Consider the following 16743-nt stretch of genomic DNA (forward strand, 5'->3'; position numbering starts at 1 on the left):
CCATCCCCATCTTCAGTGACCGCACGCTGGTACTGCTGTAGCCCCCTGGTGTCCAGTGACCCCTGCTTGTACACCCCCCAAATAGCTGGGGATTCAGATTTCCTTTGTGTATTCTGCCCCCTCCTCCATCCTAGCACCCTAGGATGGCTGACGCCAGCCCTGCCAGCCAGCATGGTCTGTAGATGGGATTTCTGTTCTTAGGGGAGGTGGGATGCTGGTCCCCAGGGAAGATGGGATCCCGGTAAGATGGAGTCCCCATTGCCAGGGGAGATGGGGTTCCTGTCCCCAGGAGAGATGCGGTCCTTTTCCCCAGGTGAGAAGAGGGCCCTGTCCCCATGGGCAATGGGGTCCCTGTCCCCAGATGAGAAGAGGGCCCTGTCCCCATGGGCAATGGGGTTCCTGTCCCCAGGTGAGAAGGGTGGTCCCTCTCCCCAGGTAAGAAGGGGTCCCTGTCCCCAGGTGAGAAGGGATCCCTTTGCCCACGTGAGAAGGGGTCCCTTTCCCCAGGTGAGAAGGGGTCCCTTTCCCCAAGGGTGATGGGGTCCCTTTCCTCAGGGCTGATGGGATCCCTGTCCTTAGGGGATATGGGGTCCCTGTCTCAGGGGAGAAGGGGTCCCTGTCCTTAGGGGAGATGGGGTCCCTGTCTCAGATGTGATGGGGTCCCGGTCCCCAGGGGTGATGGGGTCCCTGTCCTTAGGGGAGATGGGGCCCCTGTCTCAGAGGTGATGGGGTCCCTGTCCCCAGGTGAGATGGGGTCCCTTTCCCCAGGGGAGATGGGGTCACTTTGCCCAGGGGTGATGGGGTCCCTGTTTCAGGGGTTATGGGGTCCCTGTCCTTAGGGGAGATGGGGTCCCGGTCCCCAAGGGAGATGGGGTCCCTGTCCCCAGGGGTGATGGGGGTCCCTGACCTTAGGGGAGATGGGGCCCCTGTCTCAGAGGTGATGGGATCCCTGTCTTCATTGGTGATGGGGTCCCTGTCCTTAGGGGTGATGGGGTCCCTGTCCTTAGGGGAGATGGGGCCCCTGTTTTAGAGGTCATGGGGTCCCTGTTCTTAGGAGAGATTGGGCCCCTGTCTCAGAGGTGATGGGGTCCCTGTCTCCATTGGTGATGGGGTCCCTGTCCTTAGGGGTGATGGGGTCCCTGTTCTTAGGGGAGATGGGGCCCCTGTTTTAGAGGTGATGGTGTCCCTGTCCTTAGGGGTGATGGGGTCCCTGTCCTTAGGGGTGATGGGGTCCCTGTCTCAGAGGAGATGGGGTCCCTGTCTCAGGACTGATATGCGATGGTGTGTGGGGGATGGGGTCATCTCACTCACCATGACCAAGCTGCAGGCCGGGCACTCGTCCATGGATCCATGGTGGCCTGGGCTCCCTCCAGCGTGCTGGACAGACGATCAGTGTATCTCCCAGAAAGACCTGTAATCTGTGTATCTTGGGGGAGGAGGGGGGCTGGCAGACAAGCCTGGGGTGTCCTCTGAGGAGCCAGCTCTCACAGGGCTGCACTGCATCTGTATGCTTAGTTTGTTTGCCCGGGAGAAGCATGCAGTGCAGTGTGAGCTAACTCAGGGGGCGGGACAGACACCAGGCTAAGTGGCGCTGCATGGAGCAGGAGAGGGGGACCCAGAGGAGCCGGCTGTGGACACAAATCATGCTGGGAATGCAGGACTAAAGAGCAGCCAGTGCGGTACTCGAGCATGGAGCTCTGCTAGTCACCCCCCACCTACAGCCACCCGTGCGCACGGTGCACGCACTGGTACTCCTAGCCTATGCTGCCACTGGCCATGTGTAAAGGGGGGCCGCGCAGGCCCCCTGCAGCACAGGGCCGGGTCGCGGCCGTGACTCTTGCGCCCTCTATAGTTACGCCCCTGAGTGGTGGTGTACAAAGTGGATGTTTTAACCAGAGATTGCAAGCAGAGATCGTGCTTGTGAAGACTTACCAATGCGTTCCACCAAATCCAGCATGTCTGGCTTCTCTTCCCTTCCTGTCTGTCGCTCCATCATGCCCAACGTAGTGGCGGGAGTTATACATCGCCCGGCTCCACCCACAGGAAATGAACTTGACCACCGACACGTGCAAAATTACCGCATGAAAAAATGTGGCAATTACTGCTCAATTGAACAAACACTGCACTCGTTATTTAGCACAAAATTCTTGGCGAATTGCACTTTCAAAAATGATTTACCACAAGCGCTATTTTAACGCATTTTATTGGACGTTATTTAACTCTCAGTGAATAGTTAAAATTTAGAGAAATCCTCTCCTACAATTGGAAAGTCATCTTTCAGTACAGATGGCAATGGTAACTAAAACAGAGTAAATTTCCCCTGCAGGGGCACAGACAGCAATAAATACCTGATAGGGTTGCTAACCCTCCCCTATTCTGTCCAAAACTATAAAAGATACACCTATAATAACTTTGTAACTTTGTCAGTTGTAAACATTGCAAAATGTTTAATAAAACAGACCCGCAAAGAAAACTGCAACTTGTTTAATTTGAAGGAAATTGGAATGTTAATGGAAGGATGTGGCTATTGCAATAGATTTATATAATCTGTAGAAAACTGATTGTTAGTATTCTTTAATTGCATACATCTCCACATTTGGTCAACACTGTCTGTGTGCTATATAATCCCATGTTCAGTTCTACTCTTGTAATGAGAAAGAGACTACTGACAAAAGCAGCAAGCCAATACAATGGGTAGGAAGTGAGACTGCTGGTGATGTGCCATACACAGACAATATTGTCCTGAGTATTGCTATTATTACAAAGAAGTGACAACTGAAATTTATTTAAAGATTTAGAAAATTGTAGTAGGGTGCACATTGAAATGGAAAGGTCATTTTTGAACCCAAATCATTACAAACTGGCCTGTGAAACAACAGCTTTCATGTTTAGAATATAATTGCAAAGCATCCAGAAAGACTTGATTTCCCTGTGTTCAATAAGAAGGGTGATTTGTTTGATTGCATCACATTCCTTAGATGCCTAAAGATTTTTGTTGAACATAAGCAGCAGCAGTCTAAAGCTGGGTACACACTAGAATTTTTTTTTTTTTATTCAACCCAGCAAGCTGAACGAAAACAAAGATACTAACACAAGCAATTTTAGTGTGACAATCTTCCCCTCTGTGTTATTGTATTGTGACAAGAGGACTGCCCTTTCCCAACCCCCAGCCAGAACACACTGATCAGCGCTGATCTGATGCTGGTTTTCCAGCACGTCCATTAGACAGAAGCCAGTCTTGAGAGTGGCTTCTGTAGAACAGACTGCTGTACACATGGGCCAAAAGCCAGCCCGTGTGTGTATAAGGCTTAAGCCCTGGTTCACACTATTGTAATTTGTCATGCGATTTGACAATTCCAAATTGCGTGACAAGTCGCACCCTATTGCCAGGACTGGAACCGTTCAAACTACCACATTCATCATCTCACAGCAACTTTGAAAAAAGTTCCTGCACTACTTTTTTACTATTTTATTGCGGCTTGCACTGACTTAAATGAAGTCGCAAGACAGTGAAATCAGAGGTACAAATTGCACTGATCTGCAGCTTAGAAATCGGGCTGAAGTAGTGAGATTTCAAAGCCGCACTGGTGTGAACCAGGGCTAAAACTTAAAGGCAATTAATTAACTGGCATACACAGTAGGGTAATTAGGAACAGAAAGACGCAGGAATGGGGGATACAAAAAGAAGGAAGAAGAGGACTGGTAAGCACCAGGGTAATATGAACACATTTTCATTTTAGCTACCCTGTGTAAATACTCTTCATAATCATCATGCCATACATGAGCAGTTTTGAACCAAAAGTAAGAAGCTCATTTACCTATAAGGTCTAACACAAGATAACAAACAGCGTGCAGCAAAAAAGGGGTAAGGCATAAACACTAGAGTTGCCACCTCATTCCTTTAAACCCGAACACATATTAATTACACAGGTTCTGTGACTGATAAAGGTGGTAATTAAACTCACTTGGTGCCTTATCTGCATTTAATTAGCCTCAGAACCTGTGTAATTCATATGTGTTCGGGTTTAAAGGGATGAGGTGGCAACCCTAATAAACACACAAGGCTGGTTTAACAAAACATTTTGCGCTTGTTCACTGAAACTATCCTCACTTCAACCACCAAGTCAATGAACCACTTCAATAACAGGCACTTTCCTATCTTCCTGCCCAGGACAATTTTTAGCTTTCAGCGCTTTAAATGACAATTGCGTGGTCATGCAACACTGTACCCAAATGAAATTTTTATAATTTTCTTCCCACTAATAGATCTTTCTTTTGCTGGTATTTGATCACCTCTGCGGTTTTTAATTTTTGCACTATAAACAAAAAATCCTGACAATTTTGAAAAAAAACAAAACTGATGGGCACTGATAGGCGGCACTGATCGGCACTGTTGTGAGCACTGACAGGTGTTTATAGAGGGGGACAGGCTGGCAGGTGATGGGCACTGATTGGCAGCTGATGGGCACCTTTTGATGGGGGCTGTGCTGATAATAAATGTGCTGATTATCAGCACAGACCCCCCCTACTGACAGCGGCTCTCCCTGTCAGCGTGAACCAAGGAAAGCCGTTTACCAGCACTTCCTGGTTCAGAGGCTTCATACCACGATCGGAGTTGCAGTGTGTCGGACTGACACACAGCACCTCAGATCGCTGCGCTGCGCGCCGTCCCGCCAGCACGCGCTGGCTCTGTTATCCTGATCATGTCATATGATGTCCTGTCAGGATAGCTAAACCACTTTGCCGCCGCCATTTTGCTATACAGCGGGCAGCAAGTGGTTAAAGCAGTCCCCAAAAATATTGCAGCTTAACAAATCTTATATGTGATGGTTGTATTCGTTTTCTAATTTAGGCTTTTTCCATTTATTTTCATCTGGCGATCTGGCCAGTATTATTTTTCAGGTGGAGGTATATAAGGCGCTTCTGTATGAATGGAACTTCTGGATATCCTGGTTCTCTGGGCTACCATTCAAATGGACTAAGAACAACTGGAGGATGCACAGAGGGCACTCAAGCAGCACTCAAAGAGGTAGAAGCAAACTCAAAATAGATAGGCGCTCCTAAGTGCAGTAATACCAGTATTTATTAAAATGTGGTTAAAAACACTCACAGAAAACTTCTGCTGCTGGTCAGCTAGTGAGGATCCAGGAGAGCTGTGACAGCAGACCTACCTCCAGGTCAGTATGGGATGATGAGCTTGAGTTACACTACTTTTCTGTGAGTGTTTTTAACTGCATTTGTTTAATAAACTGTTGTTACTGCACTTAAAATTGCCTCTCTTTCTATTTAAGTGTTATTTTTCAACCTCCTTATAGCGGTTGTATATCCATTCCTACAAATTTTCTTTACGTGGACAATTGCAAGTTTTATAGTTAGTTGCTCTAGATGTCTTCTTACCTGCTTGCCTTGTGAGTTATCTGTATATTTCTGTCTAATGACGTCACCCGCGCATGTGCTGTATGTTCTAACTTTCAAAAAAATGCAGGGTCTATGCTAGAGCTGCGTCATTTCCTAGTGTTGACGTCAGCCCGACATCCCGCGATACTTCCTCATACTTCAACAGGATAATCTGTGATTCGCTAGACTTCATTTCCGTAGTAACCGGAAACGAAGAAGAGGCTTGGATACTGCTATTACTGCACATGCACGGGATTATGAAGAGGAAAATCTACTGTGGGCAGAAGTAAAATAGAAGACAAATGCGGAAGACCACAGTTGATATGGCATGGGCTATTATAGAGCAGAAGCATTTCGAATTTAAATATTTTTTACAGTAAGAACGATTTTTGGGCATACTCTTAGTGCCCATTTTATTCTAAACAAATATTTAGATTCTAATAAGTTAAATCTTTTGTAGACTTTACTACCGCTTTAAAGCCTTGTTCACACCATATGTGCAGAAAAACTGATGGAAAAAGCATGCAGATTTTACTTGCTAAGACATGAGTTTACATCACTTTGTATGCGTGTTACAGTGAGTTTTATACATGTTGCAGATTTCTGTGCAGAAAAAATCAGCATGTGATACTAGTATTGTTGTGTGAACAGGGCACATAGATAACAATTGTTTTCTTTGTGCCCTTGAAGAGCGTGTGCAGAAATACTCACGGCTCTGCTCATGGTGTGATTGAGGCTAGGGATGAGCCCAATGTTCGAGTCAAACATATTAGGCAGGGTGCCTTTAGCCAATCATGGCTCAGGAGGCCATTATAAAAGGCTGCTTACACGGCTGTCGTACATAGTGTAATGATTGAACGTTAGCTAAAGGCAGGTTAGTGGCGTGCAGGCAATTTAGTATATATATTATATATATATACATACACAGTGTAGTCCGTGTAGTGTAGACTATAAATACAGTGCAGGCAGTGTATTATTATATATACAGTATTTCACAAAAGTGAGTACACCCCTCACATTTTTGTAAATATTTTATTATATCTGTTCATGTGACAACACTGAAGAAATTACACTTTGCTACAATGTAAAGTAGTGCGTGTACAGCTTGTATAACAGTGTAAATTTGCTGTCCCCTCAAAATACCTCAACACACAGCCATTATTGTCTAAACCACTGGCAACAAAAGTGAGTACACCTCTAAATGAAAATGTCTGAATTGGGGTCAAAGTGTCAATATTTTGTGTGGCCACCATTATTTTCCAGCACTACCTTAACCCTCTTGGGCATAGAGTTCACCAGAGCTTCACAGGTTGCCACTGGAGTACTCTTCCACTCCTCCATGATGACATCACAGAGCTGGTGGATGTTAGAGACCTTGCATTCCTCCACCTTCCGTTTGAGGATGTCCCACAGATACTCAATAGGGTTTAGGTCTGGAGACATGCTTGGCCAGTCCATCACCTTTACCCTCAGCTTCTTTAGCAAGGCAGTGGTCATCTTGGAGGTGTGTTTTTCATCGTTACCATGTTGGTATACTGCCCTGTGGCCCAGTCTCCAAAGGGAGGGGATCATGCTCTGCTTCAGTATATCACACGACATGTTGGCATTCATGGTCCCCTAAATGAACTGTAGCTCCCCAGTGCCGGCAACACTCAAGCAGCCCCGGACCATGACACTCCCACCACCATGCTTGACTGTAGGCAAGCCAGACTTGTCCTTGTACTCCTCACCTGGTTGCCGCCACAAACACTTTACACCATCTGAACCAAAAAAGTTTATCTTGGTCTCATTAGACCACAGGACATGGTTCCAGTAATCCATGTCCTTAGTCTGCTTGTCTTCAGCAAACTGTTTACTGGCTTTCTTGTGTGGAGTAACAAAGTGTAGCGCTAAAAAGTAAAATACAAATAGAAATAAAAATGGTGATTTAAGGAAATCTCTAATGTCTTTTTTTTAAAGTCCATCATAATCGTGAATCGCAGTCCATCTTAACGTGAAGCCATCATGATCACCCTGTGTGTAGGAATAAGATGTGAAAGTACCACCACCAATATGAATGTAGGCCTACCAGAAAGTTTGAACCCAAAACAGCATACGCTCTATGGGTTAAACCGACTTGTATTGCCCACCGGCAATGAGGAGAAGGCCTTGGTAACCAGCAAGAGATGGAATCCTAAGAGCCTTACCGGGAGTGTCATAAGCATATAAATGTGAAGATACCACCACCAAAGTGAATGGAGGCTTACCAGAGAGTTTGAACCCGAAACAGCATACGCTCTATGGGTCAAACCAGCTTGTATTGCCCACCAGCAATGGAAGGGAAACCTTGGTGGCCAGCGAGGGATAGGGTCCTAGGAGCCTTCACGGACGTATCTCCTCTGCCGCCAAGTTCCAGCAACATTTCCTTTCTTGTGTGTCATCTTTAGAAGAGGCTTCCTTCTGGGAAGACAGCCATGCAGACCAAGATCTTAGCTTGACATAATTATGAGCATCATCCATCAGTAAATCATGATAAGCCTGCGGTTTCCCAACAGAAATGGAGCGATGAGGTTGGCCCACTGGTCCTGAGGCAATTACTCTTTCTCAGCTGTGCATTCCAAAGTGGTCAGGAACACTACATAACACATCTTTGTGGGATTTTTCGTAAGAAATTGCTGGCTCTTACAGTTACTGAGCTGCTAGGGGCAACAGCTATCTACTGCACAGACTGCTTCTGAACCTCCAGCTGCGTTGCCTGATACTGCAGAGCCTTTATCAACAGAGCCAAGGTCTCCTCGTAGTGATGGTTGGCTTCCCTGAAGGTCTGCTGCTGGCATACCTGAACTTCCTCATGGTGGCAGTAAGCTTCCCTAGTGGCCTCCTGCTGAGCTTATAGTTAAGCCCAAGTGACTTCCTGCTCACTCACTGTACCCTGAACCAGGGTTTTCCAACTTCCTTTATGCCCCTTCAGTGGTTTGCAGTTACTGTGCCACTCTGACTCATGACAAAAAAACAGCACTGGCCTTTTAAATGTCATTGTCTTTGCTTCAGTGGCTTTTTCCAGCTAGATTGCTCACATCTGAGCACCAATTGTGATAGCTGGGGGTTTGGATAACTATTCGGTTTTGTTTTTGTAAAACTAAGTCTTTTTTTTCCCCAAAAAAAGTTTAATATATATATGAAAGGTTTGGGGGAAACGAGTGGGTAAGAACCATGAAGACGAGCCGACGCACGATCAGAGGAGGAGGGATATATACCCCTCAGACCCCTCCTACAAATACAGCCTCCAGCCAGCCTTCTCACTTGTAGTCAGAGTCTTCACTTGGTAATGTGCTACCTTAACTACCAAGACCTGAGGTGTACCTTGGCCTAGCTGGTTTGTACACCTAAAAGAGAGCAAAAAAGGACACAAAAGTAGGTGTGATGAGAAAGCCTGATGAAGGGGATTAAGCCTAATTACAGAGAAAAACACAGACATGAGAACGGACTGCTTGTAGTGAGAGGATACGTGGGCGAAAAGGGAGCAAGGGCTGACCCGAGAAGCCCCTGCAAAATAATTGCAGTGAAGATCGACCACTTCAAAACGGACACCAGTTAAGTAGTTCTGTAACATTCCCACAAACCCCTGACCTGTCTGTCTATTCTTGGTATTGGGAAGTTTGAGAGGGTGAGCCACAAAAAAGGATGAACTGTCAGGAGTTAGCAGGGATCTGAAGTGCTGGACGCCTGATAGTGTTGGTGGATACGGCCAATATGCTGTGTCAATATGCATCGAAAGCCGGAGTCATGAACCCAAGAAAATCTTCCAACCCTTGGTATAAGCCTACAGAGTATTCCTGGATAAAGAACCATAACCCAGATCGATCACTTTTGTCCAGAGACTAACCATGACCAGCAGGGAGTAAGAAAGGAACCAGTTTGCCCAACAGCTCAGCGCTGGCTGCGCCGAAGTGAATCGCACTGAAATCTCCCAGGAAGGGAAACTTGTATGTCAGACCTAGCCACTTCAATCTACACATGAAGGACATGATTCGAAGAGACCCTGATCCACCTTATTGAAAAATTTCTATAGCTAAACCACCCGTAAAGAAAAACAATGAGCTACCTGACCAACCGGCCCCCATGTGGCTAACTGCCAGTATTGGTAAATAACGAAGAAATGCCAAAGTATGCGTAAACTTGGGCAGACGATCTTCCGGGGGCCAACCACTCATGACACAAGATGGACGAAAACCAACTGATCATGGTTGTGGAATAAACATGGAGATGCCATTCCAGTCACCCAATAAGTCTTAAGTCGGGTCGCGCTTTTGCCTGTAACCTGACAACCGAGTCAGAGTCCTCAAACAGGGGAAGGAGGGCCAGATTCCATCCTAAGGAATAATTCTCATGGCATGATTCAACATACCCAAAGTGACTGTAAGCGCCTCTCTGAACAGGCTGGGGATCGGACAAAAGATGAATGGTCTGACATATCTGACCAGTTCTCCAGGCAACCTCGCAATCAAGAGATTAGAGCCGAGAGAGAAACCCAAAATAAATGATGATGTTTGACCCGGACCAGACAACCACCATTTTATTCTCTAGGGGCTTTACTAATATATATATATATATATATATATATATATATATATAATGTTTGAGGTTCTAAGTAATTTTCTAGCAAAAAAAAAAAGATTTTAACTTGAAACCAACATATGTCAGAGAAAGGTTTAGTGTTTAAGTGGTTAAACTTCCCTCATTTACACACCACAGTATATTACTTTGATCTAAAGGACAAATTGTTACAATGTTTATACTTAAGTTCCACTGCTAAAGAATGTTGTGATTCTTGACAGACTGCCCAGTTTTTTTTTTTCTTTCTTTTGACGGCTGTCGGCTTTAGCAGAGCAGAAGAAAGAATTCTCTGCATAGAAAGAATCAAGAAATACTTTGTCAAGATCGCAACGGGGAAAAAATCGCGATAACGATTCTTAACGATTAATTTGCAGCTTTAGCGGTAACCAGGGTCTTCACGCAACAGGAAATCAACTGAATGAAATAACTTTTGATCCCCCTGCAGGTGCCCAAGATCCAATGGAGTGCTTGGCAAAGATGTCAAATCCAGGCCTGCTTTGACCCAAAGGTTAACCCAGTGGTGAAACGACATTTGCGCAATTTGTTTTGCCCTACCAGCGGTCAGGTCTAGACTTGTGCACAACAGAACATGTTGTTTCCTTTGTTTTCATTCGTAAAATACATAATTTTGTTCTGTTATATTTGTTATGTTAAGTTAATTTGTTTTCGGATAATTCGTTATTTCTGTAGAGTGTCGATACTCGTTATACTGAATCTCGAATCATGTCAAATCAATTTGTTATATCCGCTATAATTTCTTTCGTATTAGTTGAAATTCGATATTTATGTATGTATATATATTTATGATAATGATTCATAGTTTATTAAATCTGTTAACACACACAATGACAATATCTCTTCTCCTCTGCTCAAATACAATACAACACCCTTCTCACTCAGTTCTCAGGAATGCATTTTGCCAGTAATCCAACCTCCAGCACAAAATTAATCAGCTGATTGGACTGTAAGATTTACTTTGAGTTGACCTTTTGTTTCATTAGATCTTTAACAAATTACCGGATCATGTCAAAACCATTCGTTATATGTGCTATAATTTCTTTCGTATTAGTTGAAATTCGATATTTATGTATGTATGTTGATTTGTGATAATGATTCGTAGTTTGGAAAGTCGTTTGTTTATTGAATCTATTAACACACACAATGACAATATCTCTTCTCCTCTGTTCAAATACAATACAACACCCTTCTCACTCAGTTCTCAGGAATGCACTTTGCCAGTAATCCAACCGCCAGCACAAAATTAATCAGCTGATTGGACTGTAAGATTTATTTTGAGCTGACCTTTTGTTTCATTAGATCTTCATTAAATCTAACGAATTACAAAAACATGTTGAATTCATTCATTCGTATTAGTTGAAATTCATTATTTTTTTATTCGGACATTCGGATGCATCCAAATGTCTGAAAGATGCAAAATTCGTCCGAATTTGGATTCGTTACGAAACGAATTGCACATGTCGAGTCAGGTCTAATGGAAGTAGCTTCAAAGCATAGTTAAATCAGATTTTTATAACCAATACCCCCCTGACTGTAGGAAGTGCTGAATCGCCAGATCCATGGAGTTCTTCGATGAAAATACTTCCACAAGAAGAAGGGCAGCCAAATGTAACAACCGATAATGGAAACTTGCCACTGGACACCCCGGTGGGCTGACCCACCACCTTCAGAACGAAGGTGAAGAACCAAACCAAGCACCACTGAAAATGACTGCCTCCAGTAACTTGACAACAAAAGCATGACTGCCTGCTGAAGCCAAGATACTACACGCGAAAGACTCTGACGAGATAGTGATGAGGCCCGCATGCAGGCCTGAAACATTCCCCTAAAAGCGTCTGTCTGAAGACCAGGGATGGTAGATTCCAACACTCCTTGGCTCAGACATATTGAACCAGAAAGCTTGATAAGAATGGTGGTGGAGTAAGGGGATGCTGACCTTGCCTGCTGGAATGTAGGCAGAGCAGGAGCTGGGGGTGCACTGACACCCCACCTCTGACCAAGCAAGCTTCGATTACCTCCATCCTGTCTTGCAACCGTAACAGGCAGTGGAGAGCATATTTTAGCCCATGTGAATCTGAGTTAAGAATAATGCCCAGAAAATGTTCCATGCTGGTGGATGGGAGTAGCTGGAATGGAATTGGAAACAACAATCTGAAGCGTTCTGCCCCCCAGGCTGTGGCCAGGAAAGGAGAACCCCATGACAAGCTCTGCTGTGTGCTTAAGTATGGACCAACTCCTGAATGATGAAGTGCTACCATGCTCTGAACCCCCACGTGGGGTTGAAGGGATGAACGTGAATTAGTTGCTTCCAAGCATGCGACATGCCCAAACCCAAGGAAACACAAACTAGAGAAAATGACAACAGACAACCAAACATGAGAACAACAACACTCCTCTGTGACTACCCAACTATGAGGACATAAGCAGTGATGACAAGACCACAGCGCGTGAATGAACCTGATGACGACCCTCACCCTAGTAAGTGAGTCCGAGTAATCTGCAGCACAAAGACAGGCAATTAAAACTGAATACTCAGGGCTAGTGTACCCACAGACCGTGGTGGGTAGTCGAACAGGTGTAATGAAATGAATGTGCATCGTATGACATATGGTATACGGGCGAGAAGATTGTGGTAAAAAATCATTTAAAAACAAACCTCAGCCCGTATGGATATGTAGACGTGACAGATCCTGAGATGTGAGCACTAGCTAACTGAACCAGGTACACAAAGAAACCTGAACGAATGAGACATGGAAACAAACGAAGATGAAACGGCTACCGGTGTATGCCGTAACTGCATGGCACTAACATGCTTTGACAGAAACACACTACGACAGAAACACGCTATGACAGAACCCGCTATGACAGAACCCGCTACTGACAGAACCGCTATGACAGAAACTTGCTAATGAGAGCCGCTATGACAGAAACACGCTAATGACAAAACCACTATGACAGAAAACACTGTGACAGAAACGCTGTGAGGCATGAATCATGAAATGACGATGGAAGTGGAGCTAACCCACCAATCAGCCCCCCACCTGCTGGTCTGCACCCCCCATTTGTGACCCCAAGGTAGCCTGGACAATCAAGCAAGTCTAAGCTGGCTTGCTCTCCCGACTAGAGATGAGCTTCGTGTTCGAGTCGAACCCATGTTCGACTTGAACATCGGCTGTTCGATCGTTCGTCGAATTGCGAACGATATGGGCCGTTCGCGCCAAATTCGTGTGGCGCGTCACGGCCCATAATTCACTGCGGCATCGCAGTGCATTGCTGGCTGATGATTGGCCAAGCATGCACTATGACCCGCATGCTTGGCCAATCACAGCGCCGCCTGAACAGAGAGCCATAATTGGCCAAAGCCAAGGAGGCTTTGGCCAATTATGGCTCAGGGGATTTAGTACACGCCCCACACTATATAAGGCCGCCTGCACGGCGGCCCTGTGTAGTGTGTGTTCCGGCATTCATTGAGAGAGAGAGAGAGAGACAGACAGTGACATTTGATTTGAGTTAGATAGATTAGGCAGAACAGTCAGTCAGTTAGCTGCACTTACAGTGTATTGTGTATATATATGCATCCCAGGTGTTGCATATATATATATATATATATATATATATATATATATACTGTATTCAGTTTAGCTAGATCCGTTCTTGTTATCTTCCTACTGACAGGCAGGCTTGTCTTGTTACAGTATTTACAGCTACCTGAAGAAAATTACTGGTGTTCCTTTGATCCTATTAGTACCACAGTCAGGCAGCTAGACTATTTACAGTTAGTGCAGTGCGTCCTGCTCACAGTGTTCAGCTAGATCCGTTCCTGTTATCTTCTTACTGACAGGCAGGCTTGTCTTGTTACAGTATATACAGCTACCTGAAGAAAATTACTGGTGTTCTTTTGATCCTATTAGTACCACAGTCAGGCAGCTAGACTATTTACAGTTAGTGCAGTGCGTCCTGCTCACACTGTTCAGCTAAACCTACAAGTTAGTGTGGTGCGTCCACCTCACAGTGTTCAGCTAGATCCGTTCCTGTTATCTTTTTACTGACAGGCAGGCTTGTCTTGTTACAGTATATACAGCTACCTGAAGAAAATTACTGGTGTTCTTTTGATCCTATTAGTACCACAGTCAGGCAGCTAGACTATTTACAGTTAGTGCAGTGCGTCCTGCTCACAGTGTTCAGCTAAACCTACAAGTTAGTGGGGTGCGTCCTGCTCACAGTGTTCAGCTAAACCTACAAGTTAGTGTGGTGCGTCCACCTCACAGTGTTCAGCTAAACCTACAAGTTAGTGCAGTGCGTCCTGCTCACAGTGTTCAGCTAGATCCGTTCCTGTTATCTTCCTACTGACAGGCAGGCTTGTCTTGTTACAGTATATACAGCTACCTGAAGAAAATTACTGGTGTTCTTTTGATCCTATTAGTACCACAGTCAGGCAGCTAGACTATTTACAGTTAGTGCAGTGCATCCTGCTCACAGTGTTCAGCTAAACCTACAAGTTAGTGGGGTGCGTCCTGCTCACAGTGTTCAGCTAAACCTACAAGTTAGTGTGGTGCATCCACCTCACAGTGTTCAGCTAGATCCGTTCCTGTTATCTTCTTACTGACAGGCAGGCTTGTCTTGTTACAGTATATACAGCTACCTGAAGAAAATTACCGGTGTTCTTTTGATCCTATTAGTACCACAGTCAGGCAGCTAGACTATTTACAGTTAGTGCAGTGCGTCCTGCTCACAGTGTTCAGCTAAACCTACAAGTTAGTGGGGTGCGTCCTGCTCACAGTGTTCAGCTAAACCTACAAGTTAGTGCAGTGCGTCCTGCTCACAGTGTTCAGCTAGATCCGTTCCTGTTATCTTCCTACTGACAGGCAGGCTTGTCTTGTTACAGTATATACAGCTACCTGAAGAAAATTACTGGTGTTCTTTTGATCCTATTAGTACCACAGTCAGGCAGCTAGATTATTTACAGTTAGTGCAGTGCGTCCTGCTCAGTGTTCAGCTAAACCTACAAGTTAGTGGGGTGCGTCCTGCTCACAGTGTTCAGCTAAACCTACAAGTTAGTGGGATGCGTCCACCTCACAGTGTTCAGCTAAACCTACAAGTTAGTGCAGTGCGTCCTGCTCACAGTGTTCAGCTAAACCTACAAGTTAGTGGGGTGCATCCTGCTCACAGTGTTCAGCTAAACCTACAAGTTAGTGGGGTGCGTCCTGCTCACAGTGTTCAGCTAAACCTACAAGTTAGTGTGGTGCGTCCACCTCACAGTGTTCAGCTAAACCTACAAGTTAGTGTGGTGCGTCCACCTCACAGTGTTCAGCTAAACCTACAAGTTAGTGGGGTGCGTCCTGTTCACAGTGTTCAGCTAAACCTACAAGTTAGTGGGGTGCGTCCACCTCACAGTGTTCAGCTAAAGCTACCTGTAGAAGGTTGGTGGTGTTCTCATACTACAGGCAGGCAGTTGATTTTGCTAGCTGCAGTATCAGTACATATATATATATATATATATATATATATATATATATCCCAGCTTAGTGCAGCTACAGGCCATTAGTATGTCTGGAAGGCCAAGAAGGAGAGGCAGACAGTCACAAGCCAATAAGAGAGGGCAAGCAGGCTCTGTGTCTAGTGCTGGTCATGGAGACGGTGCATCCTCATCAGCATGTGGCCGTGGGACACGCTTGGGCTTTTTTTCGGCAGCTGGCCGTGTTAAGCCACAACATGCGGAAGACTTGGTCGAGTGGATGACCAAGCCGTCCTCATCCTCCTCATCCTCTCTCACCCATGCCCAGGGTACTTTGTCTGGCAAAGCAGCGGCCTCTTCCCTCGGCTTAATGTCATCAGTGACTCCTTCCCTAGCCCCACCATGTCCTCCTGAGGAGTCCCTCAAACTGTTTGACCACAGTGTTGGGCACATGCTCCCGGAGGATGCCCAGCGTTTGGAAGGCTCTGATGATGATACTGAGCTCGATGAAGGCAGTAACATGAGCGCAGACAGAGGGGGTGCCCAAGAAGGACAGCAATCTGGCAGTCATGCTCCCCCTGCTGCAGCATACTGCCAGGTTTGCTCCAGTGATGAGGAGGGAGGGGATGATGAGGTCACTGACTCAACGTGGGTGTATGATAGGAGAGAGGAGGAGGAGGAGGCGGCACATCACCAACGAGGCAGGATGCCCTCCAGGGGCCAGCCTAAGGGCAGCACATTGACTGCATCACACTCCAAAGCTCCACATGTGCAGGGCGCTGCAGTCTCTGCGCGTTATTCAAAAAGTTCTTTGGTGTGGGCCTTTTTTGAGACGAGTGCATCAGATCGCACCGCTGCTATTTGCAACATATGTCTCAAGCGTATCTTGCGTGGCCAAAACATCTCCCGCTTGGGTACCACATGCTTGACCAGACATATGTTGACCTGCCATGCAGTTCGTTGGCAAGCGTATCTAAAAGACCCACACCAAAGAACAAAGAGGACCTCTCCTTGCTCCTCATCAGCTGAGATCTCCAACCCCACTATACCTTCAGTCCTCTCTGAGACCTGCACTGAGAGGAATGAAGGTGTAGAATTAGGTGTGTCACAGCCAAGTACTTGTGGGCAATCTGCTTTTGGTACACCGACGTCAGATTGTACCAGGCAAATTTCCCTGCCCCAGCTGCTGCACCACCGAAAGACGTTTGCTCCCAGCCATCCACATGCGCAGCGGTTGAATGCTAGCTTGGCAAAATTGCTAGCACTTCAACTGCTGA

General features: G+C 45.7%; 1 long non-coding RNA gene across 1 annotated transcript in view; it reads right to left on the reverse strand.

Annotated features, from left to right (window-relative positions):
* LOC141112320 (uncharacterized) overlaps window positions 1-16743 on the reverse strand; it is a 93087-nt gene that overhangs the window by 37296 nt on the left and 39048 nt on the right. Inside the window, exon 2 of the long non-coding RNA XR_012236567.1 lies at window positions 1933-2051. This is a non-coding gene — a long non-coding RNA (uncharacterized lncRNA). The remainder of the gene's footprint in view (window positions 1-1932; window positions 2052-16743) is intronic.

The sequence above is a fragment of the Aquarana catesbeiana genome, linkage group LG11 (assembly GCF_042186555.1).
Source record: "Aquarana catesbeiana isolate 2022-GZ linkage group LG11, ASM4218655v1, whole genome shotgun sequence".
NCBI classification, from domain to species: Eukaryota; Metazoa; Chordata; class Amphibia; order Anura; family Ranidae; genus Aquarana; species Aquarana catesbeiana.